The 19552-nt window shown below is 41.9% G+C and overlaps 1 long non-coding RNA gene across 1 annotated transcript in view; it reads left to right on the top strand.

The window, feature by feature from the left end:
- Nucleotides 1-2006: 2006 nt before the first annotated feature.
- The window catches only part of LOC309342499, a 39523-nt gene continuing 21977 nt past the window's right edge, over nucleotides 2007-19552 (top strand). The window contains exons 1-4 of the long non-coding RNA XR_014156857.1: nucleotides 2007-2602; nucleotides 7340-7561; nucleotides 9603-9869; nucleotides 17995-18183. This is a non-coding gene — a long non-coding RNA (uncharacterized lncRNA). The remainder of the gene's footprint in view (nucleotides 2603-7339; nucleotides 7562-9602; nucleotides 9870-17994; nucleotides 18184-19552) is intronic.

The following is a 19552-nucleotide window of genomic DNA, read 5'->3' on the forward strand; positions in this document are numbered from 1 at the left end:
TGGTTTCTGTTCTTTACTGTTAAAACAATTCTCTTACATTTATATTAACATTTTGTAAATCTGTCTGAAGACAGGCTAACATTCTGCCTATGTCTTTCTGTGCACAGGAAGGAGCAGAATCATATAAATCCTTTGGCAAAGGGAAGGGCAAGTATACTGTATACAGGATACCACGTAAAGCATTACCGGCAGAAACAGAAGTAGCCTCTGGACAATAGAGAAGAATCAGTAGGCTGACTTACCCTGAAAAATGAAGTATGTAGCTCGCCAATTTTGCTAAATTGAATGACCCCGTGATTTTGACTTCAGAGGTTTCTCATAATAGTTGGCACCTTTCTGTGGTTTGAATTCTTGCAGCGTTGCTTTCCCATCTCAAATACACGTTGCTGCAGATACTTAAGGCCCAAGAACACAGCCAACCCTCCTTGGTATTGCATGGTCTACACACGTTTGTAGGGCCTGCATATCTTTTTGGGTGAAATCCCATTATTATCCATTTTCCTTAGCATTGATCTTTATCAGAAACACTAAACCAGTGATGGCTAGGGCATGGACTATTGTTTGGGGACTACAACTCCCATCATCCCTAGCTAACAGGACCAGTGGTCAGGGATGATGGGAATTGTAGTCCCCAAACAGCTGGAGGGCCAAGTTTGGCCATGCTTGGACTATTGGAAGGCAGCCTGGACTTTATAACATCCTTGCTAGTTCAATATTCAGCCTCCAGGGGGGTCATTGTGGCACTTGGTCTGAAAAGTGTTAGCCCTCCCTGCAGTAAGCTGTTGGAATCACTGGAATCTCTTGTTTAGGCTGATATCTTAAACAACTATGGTATCTCAAACGCTCAAAAAGGTGAAATCATGTACTCTGCCGTCAAGAGAGTACCTACAAAATTGATCAAACAATCTGAGGGAAGGCAATTCTGAGGGAGGGCAGGCAAGGACCCACAGCCTAGGTGGAGCTCACTAGTTTGGGGAGTGGTGTGTGATTCCTCAACTGGAGACAGGTAGGGATCACATGCCTCGTCAAGCCCAGAAGGTATAACAGGAAAGCTGTTCTGACCAGGCTGTAGCTCTCCTGACAGATGATTTGGTCCAGAGCCACAGTGTGGAAATAAAGGATGAGATTGCCCCTACTACTCCACCCAGGGTCTCCAATGAAAAAATCCCTGCCTGTGGTGATGTTTTGCTGGGTGCTGTCTCTCTTGTGGGAAAAGGCTGCAATCTGCCTTTTCCCACAAGATTTGTGGACCCCCCTGCCCTCCCTTGGCTACACCCATGGATAGAGGAGATGGGGAGGAAAAGGCATGGAAAGGAAGCAACAGGCAGCCTTTCATGTGAACAACTCCAAATCCTTACCTAGTTTGGAGTGAGGCATCACTTATTTTTATGTTTGGACTGCTTTTGTGCAAGCATGGTAAATCACAAAAGGTGTATGTGCACATGGGAACAAATACCCATGGATCTCAGGTTTCCTCGCTTGGAGCAACACAAACACAAACATACATATGGCTGCTGTTTTGTGCAAAGCTGGTAGATTGAGAAACTTGTATTTTATTTTATTTTAACTAAAGGTGTGTGCTTACAGGTAAGCAGATACCAGTGTGCCATGCCCATAATGACCTCAGGCAAGGCCAGCCTACCCATGAATTTTTCTTTGAGAAAAATAAGTGGCTCACGTAAATGTAAACTAAGCTTTAATAATAAAGAAAATTGTAACAAAATAACATCATGAGAAAAACTAAATACAGTGGTACCTTGGGTTACAAACACTTCAGGTTACAGACTATGCTAACCCGGAAGTAGTACCTCGGGTTAAGAACTTTACCTCAGGATGAGAACAGAAATCGTGGTGCAGCGGCAGCGGGAGGCCCCATTAGCTAAAGTAGTACCTCAGGTTAAGAACAGTTTCAGGTTAAGAACCGGACCTCCAGAATTAATTACCACTGTATTGCCAACTAAACTTTGTGATATGGCAGTATATTACAGTGTCAGAAAGGAGAACAGACCTCTGGAACGAATTAAGTTCGTAACCAGAGGTACCACTGTACAGCAACAGGAGGCAAGTCTGAGTCAAGAAACAAGAAGAGACAGTTGGTCCCTCTTAATGGACATTCTTAACTAACTGAACAGAACTGAACACACACTGAAGGGAGGGGCTGATTCCGGAGCAAAGCACACAAGCCCCGCCCACCAGATACCAAACACTCTACTATTCAAATTAGGCCCTAATGTTTTTCTTACAATCCCCTTCTCAATGTACCTAATTTGAATTAATATTAATTTAGCATGTAAATTCTCAAAACTTTCTTATTTAAACATTCAGCATTTTTTTTCCTGGTTTTGCTTTGAGATAGAAGGTCTTGTTCCCTTCCCCACTATTCAGGTCAACTTTACAAGGTTTAATTTCCATTACTCTCACCAAACCTTTCTTTGGCAGGTCTGCTATAATCCTGAAGTCTCTACGTCCAAGCCTTTTGTGCCACAGATGAACACAGGTTGCACTTGAATTGTTCTTGACCATATTTGCTCTTTCTTGACTGGTATCCAGCACAAAGACTCCATTATTTTCAAAACCTTGTGCATGCAAAACTCCATCTTTGGTGAGTGCACATTTGTTGTGATTAAAATTTACATTAAAACCACACTTGGTCAGGGTTGGCACATTCAGCAAACTGAATGTCCCTCTAGATACCAAGCAGTCTATTATTCAAATTAGGTTCCAAGGTTTTTCTTACAAGAGCACTCTCATGAGTGCCTCCTTTCGTGCCCCCACCTCTGCCAGAGAAGCGGTGCCAGTGTAGGTGCTGATTTCCTGCTGATTTCCTGCAAGATCTTGCAAGATTTCATCAAAGTCTTGCAAGATATCAAGGAGAGCAAAAGATCTCATGAGATTTGGGTAAGATCTTGCAAGCTCTTTCAGGGAATCTGCTCCAAAGCCAGCAATGCAGTGCTGGTACAGCAGCCCCTCCAAGTGTCCCTATTTTCCAGGGACATCTGTGATATAGAGAAGCTGTCCCGGTTTCTGATTTCATCCCAGAATGTCCTGCTTTCCCCTAGGAAGTCCCTATTTTTATTGGAGAAATGTTGGAGGGGTACGGTAGGATGTCCCTAGTTTCATGCTGGCCACATGACCCAGAAAGCTGTCTGTGGACAAATGCCGGCTCCCTCAGCCTGAAAGCGAGATGAGTGCCGCAACCCCATAGTCGCCTTTGACTGGACTTAACCATCCAGGGGTCCTTATACATAGAAGATGGAAAGCTTGTTTCCTGCTGCTTCATGCCAATGGATTCAAATTATGAGAAAGCAGATTCCAACTTCAAGAAGAACTTTCTGACGGTAAGAGCTGTTTGCCAGTGGAATGGACTCCCTTGGAAGGTGGTAGACCCTCCATATTTGAGGTTTCTAAGCAGAGATTGTATGACCATCTGTCATGGATTCTTTAGTTGTGATTCTTGCATTGTAGGAATTTTGGCTTGATGTCTCTCTTTCGGTCCCTTCCAACTCTATAATTCTGTGATTACATGATCTCCCTTTCACAACCTGTCACAGCACAAGGCCTTGAACTTTGACTGTTACATTCTGACATCAACAGAGGTCACTTCCCCCACCCCCCAAGCACGAAACATAGACATACCCACACACTATCTGCAGGTTCAGATGTGGCATACATGTTGCTGAGGATACCAGCAGCAGATGGATATTGCCCTTGTGTGCTGCTTGGAAGTTTTCTCAGAGGTGTTGGGATAGCCACTGTGATCATTGAGTACTTGTTCAGTTAGACAGGCCATGTGATGTTTCTGACTTCTAAAAGGAAGCTCCAAGATTGGCATGGCCACCAATAATAAAGTACCAAAGCTTGATGGTGCTGGTCCATCGAAGGCACTGCTCTTGGAAACCTCCAGGCCAATTTAAAAAGAGCAACTCTTGCCCTACATATACATTCCAGTTCATCATTGCCTCTCCTTTCATGAATGTAATTCATATACATACTTATAAATGTACTTTTAAATTATCAAACATATTAGCGATCAGCTAGGAAGGTAATATAATTGGCATGGATTTTGTGTGTGTGGATATATATGTATGTATGTATGTATGTATGTAAAAAAGTATGTAAAAGTTTGGTGCTGGAAAAGCTAATTACACATTGCAGGTGCTTTCAATCAGTTTAATAGGACAACATTCAACTATCAATGTTACATTTACAAAGAATCTAATTACGTGTAATTAAATAATGTTGAATTTACAAACAGCTGACTATATGCAATTATCTTTCAGCAGCTTATAGGCCATACATCATCAAGTACTTATCATTTTAAAATTGCTTCCCAAGTGAGCAAACCACCTTTTATTTACAATAATGTACCACTATGAAGCCAAGCATTTTGTAGTTAATCAAGTTTGTAGAACTTACAAATTGGAATCCTGAAATAGATGAATCCAGGAAGCATGAAAATTGGTATATCATAACATAAAAAAATGCAATGAAGCTAATTACTTGTGTAATTGATTAAGCTGTTCTGTTCTACATTGTAAATTGGTTGCTGGTTCCTTAGGAGAATGGAATCCCATTCCAAATCTGACAGGAAATTGACAGCAGTGATCAACTGCTTGAGACAGTTCTATAACTTTGATTAAAGCAGTACTTGGTCACATTTCTAAAATATTAAGCTAAATAATTGAAATGCGGGGGAGGTACCTTTCAGAATTTGGTGTGAGTGCAGTCATTTAGAGTTGCTAAGGAAATGTGTTATTTATTTATTTATTCCATTCCCTTTCTCCAAGGAGCCACTGGTGACACTTGTGGTCCTTGCTCCCTTTTGTCCTCAAAACAATTCCTTGACATGGGAGGAGGCTAAAGTATCCTGGCAGCCCAAAGTCACTTAGTGAACTTCATAGCTGAGTGAGATTTTAAATCTGGATCTCCCTTGCCCAAGCCAGACATGCTATCTACTAAATGGGTCCTCAAGATTGTGTTAAATGGAGTAGGCTTAATGCTAAGTGCCTTGACATTTGATCACATTGTGTTATGTAAGCCATACTGAGCATAGGATGAGGTGAGATATGCATAGGCTGAAGTCCAAAGATCCATGCATGGAGTGGAAATCACTTCCATACAAGCGTAGGGGGGTTAACAAATTTTCCCTTACCAGCTGCAGCCTCTTGTGCTACATCAATGGCACTCTGGAAGGTTCTCTGCTTTTCAGGAGTGACTTGAGTCTCCCTGTCCCCCTGAAAGCCCTGAACTGTTGCCCATGTGGAGAAAGGAGCATGATCCTTTGGATCCTGGCCATAACAATAAATAAATAAATAAATAAATAAAAATCATTGGCATCCATCAGGAGAATCAAAAGGAAATTGTAACTTGAGGTAATGGACACCCAGAACAAAAAATATATTAGCCAGGGTTAAATGGGAGTACTGATAATCAAGCTGTTATGTAAGGGAAGTCTATTTGCTGGTCCTGATCTTCTCATTGAAGAACCCTTAAAAGGTTACACCAGAACCCTGAGGGTCCATGGAACACTGTCTGAAAACTAATGCAGGAGGATTTGGGGTAGTTAATCAGTCTTAATTCCTTAAATAAAACCAGAGAGTTTTCATAAGTTCTCTGAGGAGCACATTGAAGGAACAAAAAGGCTTCACTTAACCTAGAAAATGGAGCATTAGCTCGCTTTTGGACCTCTGATATCCCAGTACACACCTAGGAAGGGCAGAATGGAGGATAATAACCAAGGTCACAAGATGAAGACACATTAATTGGCAGTAGTACATGTGAAAAAGATGTTAGGGCTGTACTTGCACACAACCTGAAACATGAGTTTGCAGTGTGATGCTGCTACACTAAAGTCTAAGAACCATGGTTTCTAAGACACACAAAGCCAAAAACCCACTTAATTCTGCGCTTGTCAGACCTCATCTGGAAGACTACCTAGTGACGGGTGTGGCACCTTAAGAACAATAATAAAAAAAGTCTTTTGAGGAAAGGTTAAGACTGGAGAAGACTGGGGAGAGGGAATGAAAGCACTCTTCAAATACCCATAGCAGGGCTGTCCAACAGGTCGATCGCGATCTACTGGTCGATTGCCAGTTTTTTTTATAGTGGTTGTAGATCTCAGTCTCTTGAAAGTTGGGCAGCCCTGTCCTATAGCACAGAAGAGGGGAAAACTATTCTCTGCTGTCTCAGGGAGGAATGGCTGAGCATTAGGAGAAACTTATTAAGACCACCTTCACAATGGAACCAATTACCGGTACTTAGAGGAATGGTGGGCTTTCTTGTGGCAGACAACTTGGGCAGAGACTAAACGGCTATCTAATATTGTCAAAAGTAGCAACTGGGATGTAGGTTAGAATGCTGATTATGTTTGGGGGGAAAGTAAGCAAAGAAATATAGAAAATAGACTACATAAATAGCTAGGGAGGACTCATATAAGCAATACAGTACAGGGGAAGCCCTCCAGAGGCTCCTGGACTCTGATTCTCATTGTCCTTGACAGCTATAGTTTCTGGGGCTGATGGGAGTTGCAGTCCCACAACATCTCCAGAGGTCACCGTGTTGCTTACTCCTGGCATGTGCTTTGTACTTGAATGAATCTGTGGGCTGCAGGTCTGGGACCTTGCCTGACATCCTCTGCCAGTCAGAACAAACAATCTGGGATAGATGGACCAGCAGTCTGTTTCAGTATAGGGCACCTTGATAAATTCACAAAGATCTGCTAGTGATTCATTATCTAATTTATCTTGTATCGTCAGTTCCCTGCCACTTCCGCAGAGCTGTTTTAACCTACCATATCCTCTGTTCTGTAAAATGGGGTGCAAAATTTAGAACCGAAAGGGGATAAAATATAATCTACAAATAATGCTAATTCTGCAAAAACAACAACAATCGCTAACATCACCACATACTTCACTTAGTGTCCATGAATAGTCCCTATTAGACTTATCTAGATCTGGAACGAGCAAGCAGAAGTTATCCAGGTGTTGCTGGACTCCCAACTCTCATCTGCCCCAAACTGCCCCAAGGATGATGGGAGTTGTAGTCCAACAACATCTGGCGGGCCTTAGATTGCCAACTCCTGATTGTTTTGGTGGATCTGGGCCTACTAAGAGGGTGTTGAGTAGCAGCAGCATAGACAGGAATTCACAGAGAGATTATTATTTTGCTTTTACGATGTTTCAGTGGAAACCCATGAGGACATTTATGTTAGAGGCAGATTTCAGCTCATTCTTGGCAGATTGCCAAGTAACAGCTTCAGCATACACTTTAGAAAATAGAGTCGGGCATAGCAGAGCCTTTTAATGACTGTAATATTTATTCCTTGCCATCTTCCAAACAGATATGGCAGCTTTGCACCAGGGGAGCAATATCGGCACATCCTTTGAAGGCAAACTCGATTAGCATCATCTGAAGAAAAATGACATTTGGGGAGCATTATCACCAGGCAAACTCAGATCAGACAGGGTTGAGCAGGATTCAAAGCAAACAACAACAACAGGCTTGGGAAAGGAATACTCAGAAGAGACCTGTCAAGGCAAGCAGATGTAGATAAACAGTACAGGTTAGTTCAGGGAGCTAAAGAGGGCAGGTGCTGCAGGTACCACAAATCAATGGTGATGGTGGCTGGGTGATGGAGGAAAGGAGCACCCACTTGTAAATACCAAGAAGTGGCAGCAAATTACGTCTCAGCATTTTGCAAGTCTGCAGTTGCCGTTTGGGTCAGCGACTCTGGCACAGGTGGGGCAACTAATGTCACCAATAGGGCTGGGCGATATCTGCTTTCCAACATCATCATATACAGTGGTACCTCGGGTTACAGACGCTTCAGGTTACAGGCTCTGCTAACCCAGAAATAGTACCTCAGGTTAAGAACTTTGCTTCAGGATGAGAACAGAAATTGCACGGTGGAGCGGCAGCGGGAGGCCCCATTAGTTAAAGTGGTACCTCAGGTTAAGAGCAGTATCAGGTTAAGAACGGACCTTCAGAATTAATTAAGTTCTTAACCCGAGGTACCACTGTATTGTCAACTAAACTTTGTGATATGGCAGTATATTACAGTGTCAGAAAGGAGATGATTAGTGTCACTGTGCACATCTTCTGCCTCTTCCTGATGAGAACGGGTGGTGCTGCCACAAGTGGAGCACATCAGCCGGGGCACCGCATGGCAAGGCACCCTGGAGTCGCTGGCCTCTCCAGAACCAACAGCTCCATTATGCGGGATGGGGCTTACCTGCCCCCCCCCCAATATTTTATTCAAGTTGGCACCCTTGGATCAGAAGAAATTTATTATTGAAGTTAGTGTGTTTAGATCTGTCTTGTGTCTTGAGACAAGAACAAACACTTTATACTTTAATGTCAACTGAGTGGCGAAGGAGTTTTCTTAACTTGGAACTCTGGAGAAGCCTGACTACTAGAAAGCAGTAAAACTGATGTTTTGTTGGAACACTCTGTTGATCACACTGGTTGAAGTGTGCTGAAGTACCAGCAAATGGTGGGCCCATGTCTGACAGGCCAACTGACTTCTACACTGCATGGCCTTAGAACTCCAATACAAAGCCCAGTTTGTGAGTCATAACTGTGGGCAGAGAATTATGCCTGTTGCCCTGACCTCTGCACATATAGCTGAATGTCTTGACAGTACATGCCACTCTGTGCATATAGAAAGGTCCCTAATGGCACACCCAGAGTCTATTTATTCTGGCCCTGTTCAAATTTTTGTCTGAATAAATTTATTGATATAAGAATATTAAAAGTTTTGTACCGATAGATAATCTCAGCACTTTATGTCCGGCACATGAGTGACAGCAGAATTTAAAAAATGGAGCTCATCTCAAACACATTAATAACTCTTTCATCAAAATCTTGAGCCAAAAAAAGTGAGGACCCATTTTGCCAGTCATTGGGATTGATTCTCTATCAAATAACAAATGGCTTCCATGAAGCTGAAGACATTACTCAAAGGACTGTTCTTCATTAGTTCAGCTCATGGGTCATATGTGCAATTATAGTTATCAGCATTGTCTCATGATGGATGGATTTCTTTCTCTCTCTTAAATTTCCATAAAGACAAGTGGCATTCTTCATCTTATATCTACTTCTCTGTAATTCAGAGTGCTATAAGATCTTTGTCAGAACTAATGCTTATTATATGCAAACTGATGGCCCATTAGTTTGATGGGTAAGACTGTGGTGGTGTGAAGACAGAGGTCCTGTGCCTCTACATGCTGACCAAAGGTTGAGGAAGCAACCCGTACCAGGTTCACCCAAGAGCTGAGCCCATCACACTTTGGCTTGTGATGGCAGAAATCATGTTGTGCCAGAGGAAGGAAGCACTAGCATCTCTGTTTAGTCATTGTGTCTCTTCATTTTACAGTGTCAACGAGTCTAGGTTTCTCCAGTGCCAGCTGATGACAGGGAAGAGGGTACTGTGGGATTCCCTGGGTGGTATTGTCTTTTCATTATGTCATAATGATGTCAGAGAACAATTATTGGCAGCTGCAAAGATTCTAGAGCTGCTCTGTAAGAGTCTTCCCTGGGCTATATAAAAGAATGAACAGATCTCTTTTCACTCACCATGGACCAATCAGTTCTTTTGTTGGCAGAGTTCTCTCCTGAGAGGCAAGTTAGCCACGAAGAGGCATAGAAGCCAAATCATGCTGGAGACCTGGCTCCCTGAAGTGGATCATTCTCTGGACTGAATTTGCTACCACTCGTGCCACTACCGCGGAGTGAGGAGCAGGCCTACACCTGAAGAAGCACTCACCCCTGCTTCTTGTTCAGTTCTTAGTAGTGATGGAAAGCATTTACCGGAGAGTGAATAAACACTTCTGGCTGCAATCAGTGAAAATGTGAACTTAGATGAATAAAATGTAAGTGAAGAAATATGGGGGAACCAGAATCTAAGCCAGATGTGCAAAGGACCCATGTCTGACCCTGGGCTGTACCATTTGAAACTGCAAATAAAGGGATCTCCCATGTAAAATACTCCACAGACCTGCAAACCTGGCATGTTGGGAGGAACTTTTCAGAAGTCATTAGAATAGTAGTGGTGGTGGTCATTAGAATAAAGTGTTATATGGTAGACTTAAATTTTGGTTTATGTTTTGGTTTGACAATGGTGTGGGGAGCAGAGTGAAATGGAATGTCTGATCTTTAAGCAATTTTGATAGTTCAGTTGAGTGCTCTAGAAAGCTATTTGCTGTTATTCTGTTTCTTTTCTTTGGTGATCACTTGTAGGCGAGTAAGATTGTCTTCTATAAACACGGTTTTAACAATGAGTCCGTAAGTGACTATGAAGGCCAATTCTGGATCCACACATCCTTCCACAGTGGGGACATTGGTTTTCAGGTGGGAGTTGATAGTGGTGTGGATTTGCCAAGCATGCCTTCCTTCTAGCATGTTTCTGCCTTGTGTCCTGAATCTGAGTGTCATCAAAGCCCATGACACCTTTGGTAGGGTTGTTCTCCAATTGGAACGCTCGCAGGCAAGTGTTTCCCAATTGTTGGTGTTTATACTATATTTTTAAAAAAATTGCCTTGAGACAGTCTTTAAACCTCTTTTGTTGACCAGCAACATTACGCTTTCCATTTTAAAGTTCAGAATAGAGTAGTTGTTTTGGAAGATGATAATCAGGCATCTGTACAACATGACCAGTCCAATGAAGTTGATGTTGAAGAATCATTGCTTCAACATTGGTGATCTTTGCTTTTTCCAGTACACTGGTATTAGTTTGCCTGTCTTCCCAAGTGATGTGTACAGTTTTTCAGAGACAGCGTTGATGAAATCTTTTGAGGAGTTGGAGATGGTGTTTATCAGTGGTCCATGTTTCACAAGCATACAGTAAGGTTGGTAGAACAATAGCTTTGTAAACAAGCATTTTGGTTTCCCTGCGAATGTCCTGGTCCTCAACACTCTGCACTTCAATCGGCAGAAAGCCACACTTGCAGAGCTCAGGTGATGCTGGATTTTGGCATCAATGTCAGCCCTTTTGGAAAGATAACTGCCCAGGTAGGAGAAGTGATCAACATTTTCCAATATTACACCACTGAGTTGGATTTGTGGCTCTGCAGAGGGGTTATTTTGTGCTTGTTGGTGCAGCACTTTGGGTTTTTGGATGTTGAGCAATAGGCCAAGATTTTCGTAAGCTTCTGCAAAGATATTTAGGATGGTTTGGAGGTCATCCTCTGAGCATGCACACACTACATTGTCATCAGCATACTGAAGCTCTATGACGGTAGTTACGGTAACCTTGCTCTTTGCTTTCAGCCTGCTCAGATTGAAGAGCTTTCCATCTGTTCAATATATGATTTCTACTCCAGTGGGAGTTTCCCTTCAACAAAGTGTAGGATCATGGCAATGAAAATAATGAATAGAGTTGGGGCAATAACACAACCCTGTTTAACACCTGATCCCACTGTGAATGGTTCACTTTGACAGCCATTGTTATCTGTGATTGTTGCTGTCATATTATTATGGAGGAGCCGAATCATTCTGTTTTATTAGTGCTAGGAAGGCTGTGGAATTGGCAAGGAGTTAAGATGCATTCATTTGCACTTGTCTCTGTGGGATCTGAATGATATGCAGAGCTGTCGACCAAGGCAATCCTCCTTGTATATTTAATTGAATGCCTTTGTTTCCTTTGTGACAGAGATAGCTAGCTTCCGAAACTGCAGTCAGGTCATGAGTCCAATCCATGCTGATCTCTGACTTGGGACTTTTAGCCAGAAGGAAAACAAAATTTACTGTTATTGGTATTGTTAAAAATACTATAACAGCCCCTCCAAGTATCCCTATTTTCCAGGGACAGTCCTGGATTTACAGAAACCATCCTGGTTTCTGATTTGATCTTGGAATGTCCCGCTTTTCCTTAGGATGCTCCTATTTTTACTGGAGAAATGTAGGAAGATATGGAGTTATGTGACCCCTGAACAAGGAGATAAATAAATTGCAACCTTTAGAAGACATTTGAAGGCAGCCCTGGATATGGAAGTTTTTTATGTTTAATGTTTTATTATGTTTTTATATATGTTGAAAGCCACCCAGAGTGGCTGGGGCAACCCAGTCAGATGGGTGGGGTATAATTATTCTTATTCTTATTCGTATTCTTATTCTTATTGAATAGGATGTTCCTACTTTCATGTTGGAGGAGAATTGTTGGAGGGCATGCTATAATGGTGATAAAAGTTGCAATTGAACCAGTATTGCCAAAGAGATAGGCTAGAATAGGATGCAACCACCAAAGTTTCTTGATTGGGATTTGGGTCTCAGTCAGCAAATAAATATTGGTTTTGCTTGTCATTGCATTCATTTACCATTACCTCAGAATGTGGCAGAATCGCTGTTTACAAGCATTCAAAGAGCTACCTTAAATTGCTATTGGAAAATGGGCATAGTGACTGTTTTGTAACTCTTGCCATAGAAAATGTGGTTGTGTTAATGTTAGTGCAAATGAGAAGTCCCTTCTTCAAATTGTTTGGGCCACCAGGAACAAAAGTCAGGAACAGGAAGTCAATGTATGGCATTAAAGACTAACGACCAAAATGTCATCACATATGTGGAAAAACCACCCATAAAAAAAGAGAAAAATGCACTAAATCCACACCAGCAATGACTGGCTGTATAATGGGTTATTTACTTTTTGGATTTTCTGTTGTAGGGTGAATCTGGATTAAATGTTTTTAAAAAATAAAAATACAGGTTGGCATTTTGATGCTAACAATGCCATGTCAATGCTGTGAAAAACATGCATGCATAAGCAGCACCGATGGCGTAATAAACTCATTTGGAAGCACTTGTCACGATCACAACATAAAATTCAGGACTGCTTGGAGGAGAACTGCCCACCCAAGTAATATCTCTGTTGCATTTGTATGCAGTGTCAATTTCAATGCTCTAGATGGCAGAAAATATCTAAAAACCCACTACTCTTTCAACCTGCAAGGTTAACTTTCTCTCATAAAAACTGTAAAATACAAATACACAATGGAAAAATCTAAATGCACTGTTGATGGTTCTAGCTGTCTTCTGCTGCTGTTTTGGGGGTTAAACTCCAGTGATTAGAATCCCATGCCTGCTATTACCTTAAAATTGATGCCAGTGCTACCATAACATTTGCCTTTCATCTTCTGCAGATGTTCATATTCTAAAGTTACCAAACAAGCGCTCTCCTCTCTCTGTCTCTGTCTCTCTCTCTCTCAAACCACCTCTCCACTTGTGATAAAAGCATTGAATAATGGCTGAAATCAAAAGAGTTCTGTGATCATCTAGAGATGGCCGCCCTTCTCTCCTACTGACTCCGTTTCTTGCAACTAAACATCTTCTCTTTCATTATTGCATTACTGTTGGACAAGTCTAAGACCACATGCATACCACACATTTAAAGTGCTATGATACCACTTTCAACAGTCATGGCTTTCCCCAAAGAATTCCAGGAGCCCTAGTTTGTTAAGGATGATGAGAGTCATTGGGAAACCCTTCTTCCAAGAGCAAATTAACAACCAATCCCTCTTCACAGAGAACTCTGGGAATTGTAGCTTTGGGAAGGGAATAGGGTTTCCCCAAAACTTTCAGCACCTGTAACAAACTACAGCTCCCAGAATTCTTCAGGGGAAATCAAGACTGCTGAAAGTGATAAGACTAGGATCACAAACTCTCCAATATTTATCTGATGTCCTATTCTACCGTTGTTGTTGTTGTTGTAACCCACCCATCTGACTGGATTGTCCCAGCCACTCTGGGCAGCTTTCAACATATATAAAAACATAATAAAACATTAAACATTAAAAGACTTCCCTATACAGGGCTGTTTTAAGACGGCTCGGGGTTCGAATAACTCCATAACCTCCCAACATTTCTCCAATGAAAACGGGTGTCTGAAGGAAAAGCTGGACATTCTGGGATCAATTCAGAAACTGAGACGGCTTCTGTCCCTGGAAAATAGGGACACTTGGAGAGTCTGGGATCAGGCCCACATCTACAGCATAGGCTGAAGGAAGCACATGAAGCAGAGAAAATAGCACGCAAAGTTACAAGCTTTAGATAGGTTAAAAACAGACGGCCATGTTATGAAATGAAAACCTGTCAAGTAATAGAGTTATTTACTGTGGGACTGATAATGGTGCTTTTATTGGCAGTAGGCAAGATGTAAGGCGTTCATGAAGTGGAGTGTTCATGCTCTAAGTGAATGTTGATGGTAATGCACATCTGAGAGCGTTTCTGGCTCTGAGCCTCAGATCACTTATTTTGGAGTGATCTCAGAGGGCTATGGCTTCCCATTCTAATACCACAGAAACGCAGTAAGAATTATGACTACAGTCCACTGGGAAGTTTTCTTGAAGAAGATCCAATTAAATGTATTCTTTTGGGGCCTCTGCAGAAGAAATGCCCAATTAATTGTGCCCTGTTGTCTTGGGGGACCTGCTTGTCAGGAGCTTCCATTACACACACACCTCAATTTTTAAAAACTAGCAGCTAGCATTAGTGGAGGACCCCCCCTCCCATTCCCACCCACTTCTCAAATAATTATGCGAAGCACTGGACAGCTAAATAAAAATGCTCTAAAATGCAAAAATGAACAAACAATGTTTGTATACGACCTGCAGATGGCAGTAAGAGATAAACTACAGGAAAATATTCTTAATGTAATTCTGGTTCTTTCAATGGGCTGCCAGGCTGCAAAATTTGTAATTGCTGCATGCAACTTTCTTTTAGCCAGGCTAATACCCATGTTTGTTTGTTTTTTAAAAGACTTGGCATCTCTTGTTAGGAACGGAGTAACATATTCCCAATAATGTGAATGACTTCCCAATGCTATTGCTCACTTACACAGTGAGGTTTCTCTCAGGCTTTTTATTTTCACCAGGATTATGCTTTTAGCATTATGTGTCAACAACAACAGCATTTATTGAACACGGTCACATCATATTACCACTGAGCAGATGCAAACAAAAATGGGGAAATCATCTCCAAGTCAAAATCATCATGGTCATCTGAATTTTTAAATTTTTTTTAACATGCTGGGCTACTTCAAAGGTTTAAGAAGAAGAAAAACAGTGAATTAGATTTACAGCCCAACCCTATGCATGTTTCCTCAACAATAAGTCCTGTGACTGAAATGGAACTTACTCTGAGGTAAGTATGCACATAATTGCAGCCTTAAAATGCCATCCTAATCACAGTTACTAGGAAACCAACCACATTGGACCTTCCTTCTGAGCAAACATTATTAGGAGTTGACACTTTTACCATATACGGTAATCTCATAGCTGTTGTCCTGTACCTGAGTTCAATGGGACTCACTTCCAGGTAAGTGTGCATAGGATTACACAAGGTTTTTAACATTAAGGAATGGTTTTGATAATGTAGATGGACACACGATGTCCAACCTTTACGTTCATGACGTAAAAGACATTACCTTGTCTTTTTTATCGCTTAATTTTGAATCGTTTTACACTGCTATATCGGTGAAACACTGCTCATATATCCCTCTGTAGTGTTTTACTTTTTTTTTTTTACTGCATTCAAACTGTATCCCTCCTCCAATGGGAGCAAGGAAGAATTAAAATGGGAAACAAGAGCAACCAGCAGCACAGATAGAAACAGTGTATTAGAAAATGGTGTGGCCGGGTATTACTTACATTTGATAGAAAAAACCAAGGTAAAGAACATTTTAAGTAACAAGCATGCCCTGCGACATTTTAGAACGACATATCTAATATTGTTCTAATAGGAGGAAATAACATTAAACAGGTCATTGTAGTGCCAGCCTTAGAGATGCATATATTGTGAGCTGCCCGCAGGCCTCTGGTTGACAAAAACAGGATGCTGGACTAGGTGGGCCAGTGGCCTGACCAAGCAGGTTTTTCTTATGTTCTTATAGTTACATTGTTATGAGTAATAAAAGACTATATATTTTAGACTGATGCACAGGGATTCTCATCAGAGCCCTAGGTAGAAAGAAGGAACAATGCAATTATAATAAGAATAGCACAGGAAAGACTTGGTAACAAATAGTTTTTAAAATCAGGATGCAGGAAGAAGTGTGTGTATTTTGCAGTCTGCATAAAGGAAGGCATCCCTTTGTATGAAACAGAATGGAATGTCATGATCTGAAATGCACCCAGAGGCTGCATCATTGATTGCTATCACGCCTTTGTATTACTGAAGAGGTGATATGTTTCTCAGTCACACTACCTGTGGCTGGCTGTGTTGTATTGAGGGATTTGAGCATTATAAACGGCTTGAATTTTCTGCTCTGACTAGGTTTGCTGTTGGTAACCTCTAAAGCACACACACGCACAGAGCCCAAAACTATTACATTCCAAAGGAGAAGGCGCTCTAATCCAAAATAGGACTTGTAGCTCAGATTAAGGCTGCAAAGCCCTATGCCCACTTACCTGAGAATAAGCCCCTACTGAACTCAGTGGTACTTAAAATTGGGTTGACAGACTTGTATAAGATTAAACTGTAAAGCCCTTAGCATTTTCTGGATCCCTCATCCTAGAAACGTTGGAGGGTATATTGTTGTTGCTTTTGGTGAGGGGTGGGGTTTGGCTCTCAGTTTTTCTTTTAAACAGCTTCTGCAAACCTCAGGGTTTGCATGCCAACATTTCCTCTTGCTTCTCAGTGGGCCTGCTAGCTATTTGGAGTGACTATTCTAGTTTATGGGACATGGGTGGCGCTGTGGGTTAAATCACAGAGCCTAGGAATTGCTGATCAGAAGGTCAGCTGTTCGAATCCCCGCAATGGGGTGAGCGCTCGTTGCTCGGTCCCTGCTCCTGCCAACCTAGCAATTCAAAAGCACATCAAAGTGCAAGTAGAGAAATAGGTACCGCTTGTGCGGGAAGGTAAACGGCGTTTCCGTGCACTGCTCTAGAAGCGGCTTAGTCATGCTGGCCACATGACCCGGAAGCTGTACGCCGGCTCCCTGGCCAATAAAGTGAGATGAGTGCCGCAACCCCAGAGTCGGCCACGACTGGACCTAATGGTCAGGGTCCCTTTACCTTTACCTTTATTCTAGTTTATATTCATGCTACTGTAATTGTTCCATCCTTTTTTAATACTGAATTTTAAATTGCTGAAGAGTAAAGCATAATAATAAATGTTGGCCAGCCTGCCATTACTCTAATTTCTCTCAAGCCTAGAACATGGTTGCTCCTCCCATGGTTTACATTAATATTTCTAAGCTGCAGAGAATTTTAAAGAAACCTGAAAATGGGGGGAAACACACTTTTAACCACTTGGAAATGCCGTGCAATCGAACCACAGCAGGGGCTCCAGTTGGGCTGGTGCATTAGTTTTAACATGACAGTACATCTAGCTTTGCCTGTATCATGGCTTCACTATTGGTATGAGCAAAGAAAAAAACACCTTGTCATTTCGAAGTGGTGAGGAAACTTCGGTTCCTATGGTATAAACACAGGTTTGGGTCTGTCATATGGGTATGGACTGGGGGAACGTGGATGAACTAGGGGATTTATATCAGACAGTAGCATGGACTTGCCTTCTGACTGTCACCTAATGATCCAAGCAAGGAGGATACTGGGTCATGGTACACAGTGCATTTGGTTAAACTGCCTACAGTTCCTTTACAGCCCTGATGGTGCTCTTAGAATATTATGCCCTGTTTTGGGGTGGATAGGATGAGTTGGAGCTAACTGCAAAAGGAAAGGGAAATCCATTAAAATCTACCGGCCACCCAACATATGATGCAGTTCCAGAACATAGCAGAAACTTACGGGCTGATATTCCTCAGATGGTACCATTTTTCTGGTGGCTTATTGCAAACTTTCTGACTCTCAGTTTTTTGGCATTGTGGTAGAACAGCAGCATTCAAGGTGCTACGTTTAATATTTTATTCAGGTAGGTTCAGAAATGTGCAATAAATGTAATTGGAAGAGTGTTTTCCAATTAAAATGCCATATAAAAGTACTTAAATGCATTGCTTAGCATTAAATACTTATTGAACACTAATTGCATTTGTTTGCCATTTTTCAGAGGCATTTAAAGTGGCTGCAGATAGGCTGGATTCCAATCTGGCTCATCAGTGGGTTTTGAAACTGTTTGTTGTTGCTATGCATTTGAAGTTCTCTGGAATGTATGTTCATCCTCTGAGGTCTTGCTTATGAATCCTTACTACCAAATTCAGTGGATCAATGAAATAAAAAACATGGTTGATTCCTAAAGGTGAGTTAAAAGCCCTCCTTGCATAAGGGTTTGCAGTCTTTTCTCCCTTTGAAATTTGATGTGTGAGCACTGCAAGATGTGATCAGAGCTTTGCTGTTGACATCTGTCTGTCTTGGAAGGCAATGGAGGAGTGCCCTTTTGGGGGTGAAGTCAAACTGCTGGAAGGTTGCAGCACCTGCTGTGGCTGTAGAGACTGATACAAGAGTGACATGTTTTGTTGCAGCTGGGGCAGATGAAAGCGTCTGGCTATGCTGCTGTGGCTTTTCTTCTCTCTACGTTCCTCTCAGAGGTCATTCCTCCTCTGGTCACTGCTATGGATGCACAACCTGACTGCCTGCAGTCTCTGGGCACTGTGGTCATCTGCAAGGGATTCTCACATGGTAGGATTACATTGCCAGCCTTCAAGTCACATCTGCAGACATCTTTGTAACTCAGAGCTGGTCTGCCAATGGGCCTGGTGCCTGACGTCAGCCGTCCATAGAGCATATCCCTGGGGATCCTGCCATCTTCCATTCTCTGGACATGTCCAAGCCAGCATGGCTCACCTCTCCATACCCTTTTGGAGAGGTGAGCCATTGCTGTAGCTGCCTTGCCAATAGAGCTTTATGTATTAAAAATAGTGTGGGTGTTAGATGACCATTCAAACTCTGTGCTGGGAAAGTTGAATTCTGTGACCTTTATATATGATACAAATCAGATAATTTTGTGTAGTTTCCCCTACATTCCTCTGCAGCTTATCCTGTGCACAGTTCTTATTTTGTTAGTTATGGGAAAGGGCATAAAGCTATGTAGATCACTGTGCCTCTATTATGGATCACTGCCTATCTTACCTTGCAATCTCATCTTATCTGGCTTCTAAGATTTCAGCAGGCATTGCCCACTCAATTTCAAACATGTATTTGTTTACCAATGAGGGCTAAAACTTGCTTCATTCAAATGAAAGCTAAGGTTCTCAGGAAGTTGGATTTTGCAGCCAATACCATGTTCTACACTCTTTCTATGTCCCAGCTTATTCATTGCATGCACACAGTCTGGGTTATGGAGCAAAGCACATGGTGCTTTGCTTTATAGGTACAGTACTGGAGCTTAAAGTCTTAATTTTCACAATGAGGGATGTGGCAGAGCTGCCAGCGGTGAAGGAAGATTAGGTGTCTTGAGGTAGAAGATTTGGAATTAGGTTGCTTATGAAACAAGAAATTTTGAAGAGTTAACAATCAATCCCTCAGTGATTGAAAGTGAGGGAATCCTAAGAGTTTTGCAGAAGAGTACGAGGGAATCCGCAAGATAATTGAAGAAGATTTAAGTGTGCACAGTCAGATTTACTGACTGAGTAGGGAAATCAGAGAATCCTGATGAAAATGGAAGCGGA

The sequence above is a fragment of the Podarcis erhardii genome (genome assembly GCF_964252035.2).
Source record: "Podarcis erhardii genome assembly, chromosome: 5".
Lineage (NCBI taxonomy): Eukaryota > Metazoa > Chordata > Lepidosauria > Squamata > Lacertidae > Podarcis > Podarcis erhardii.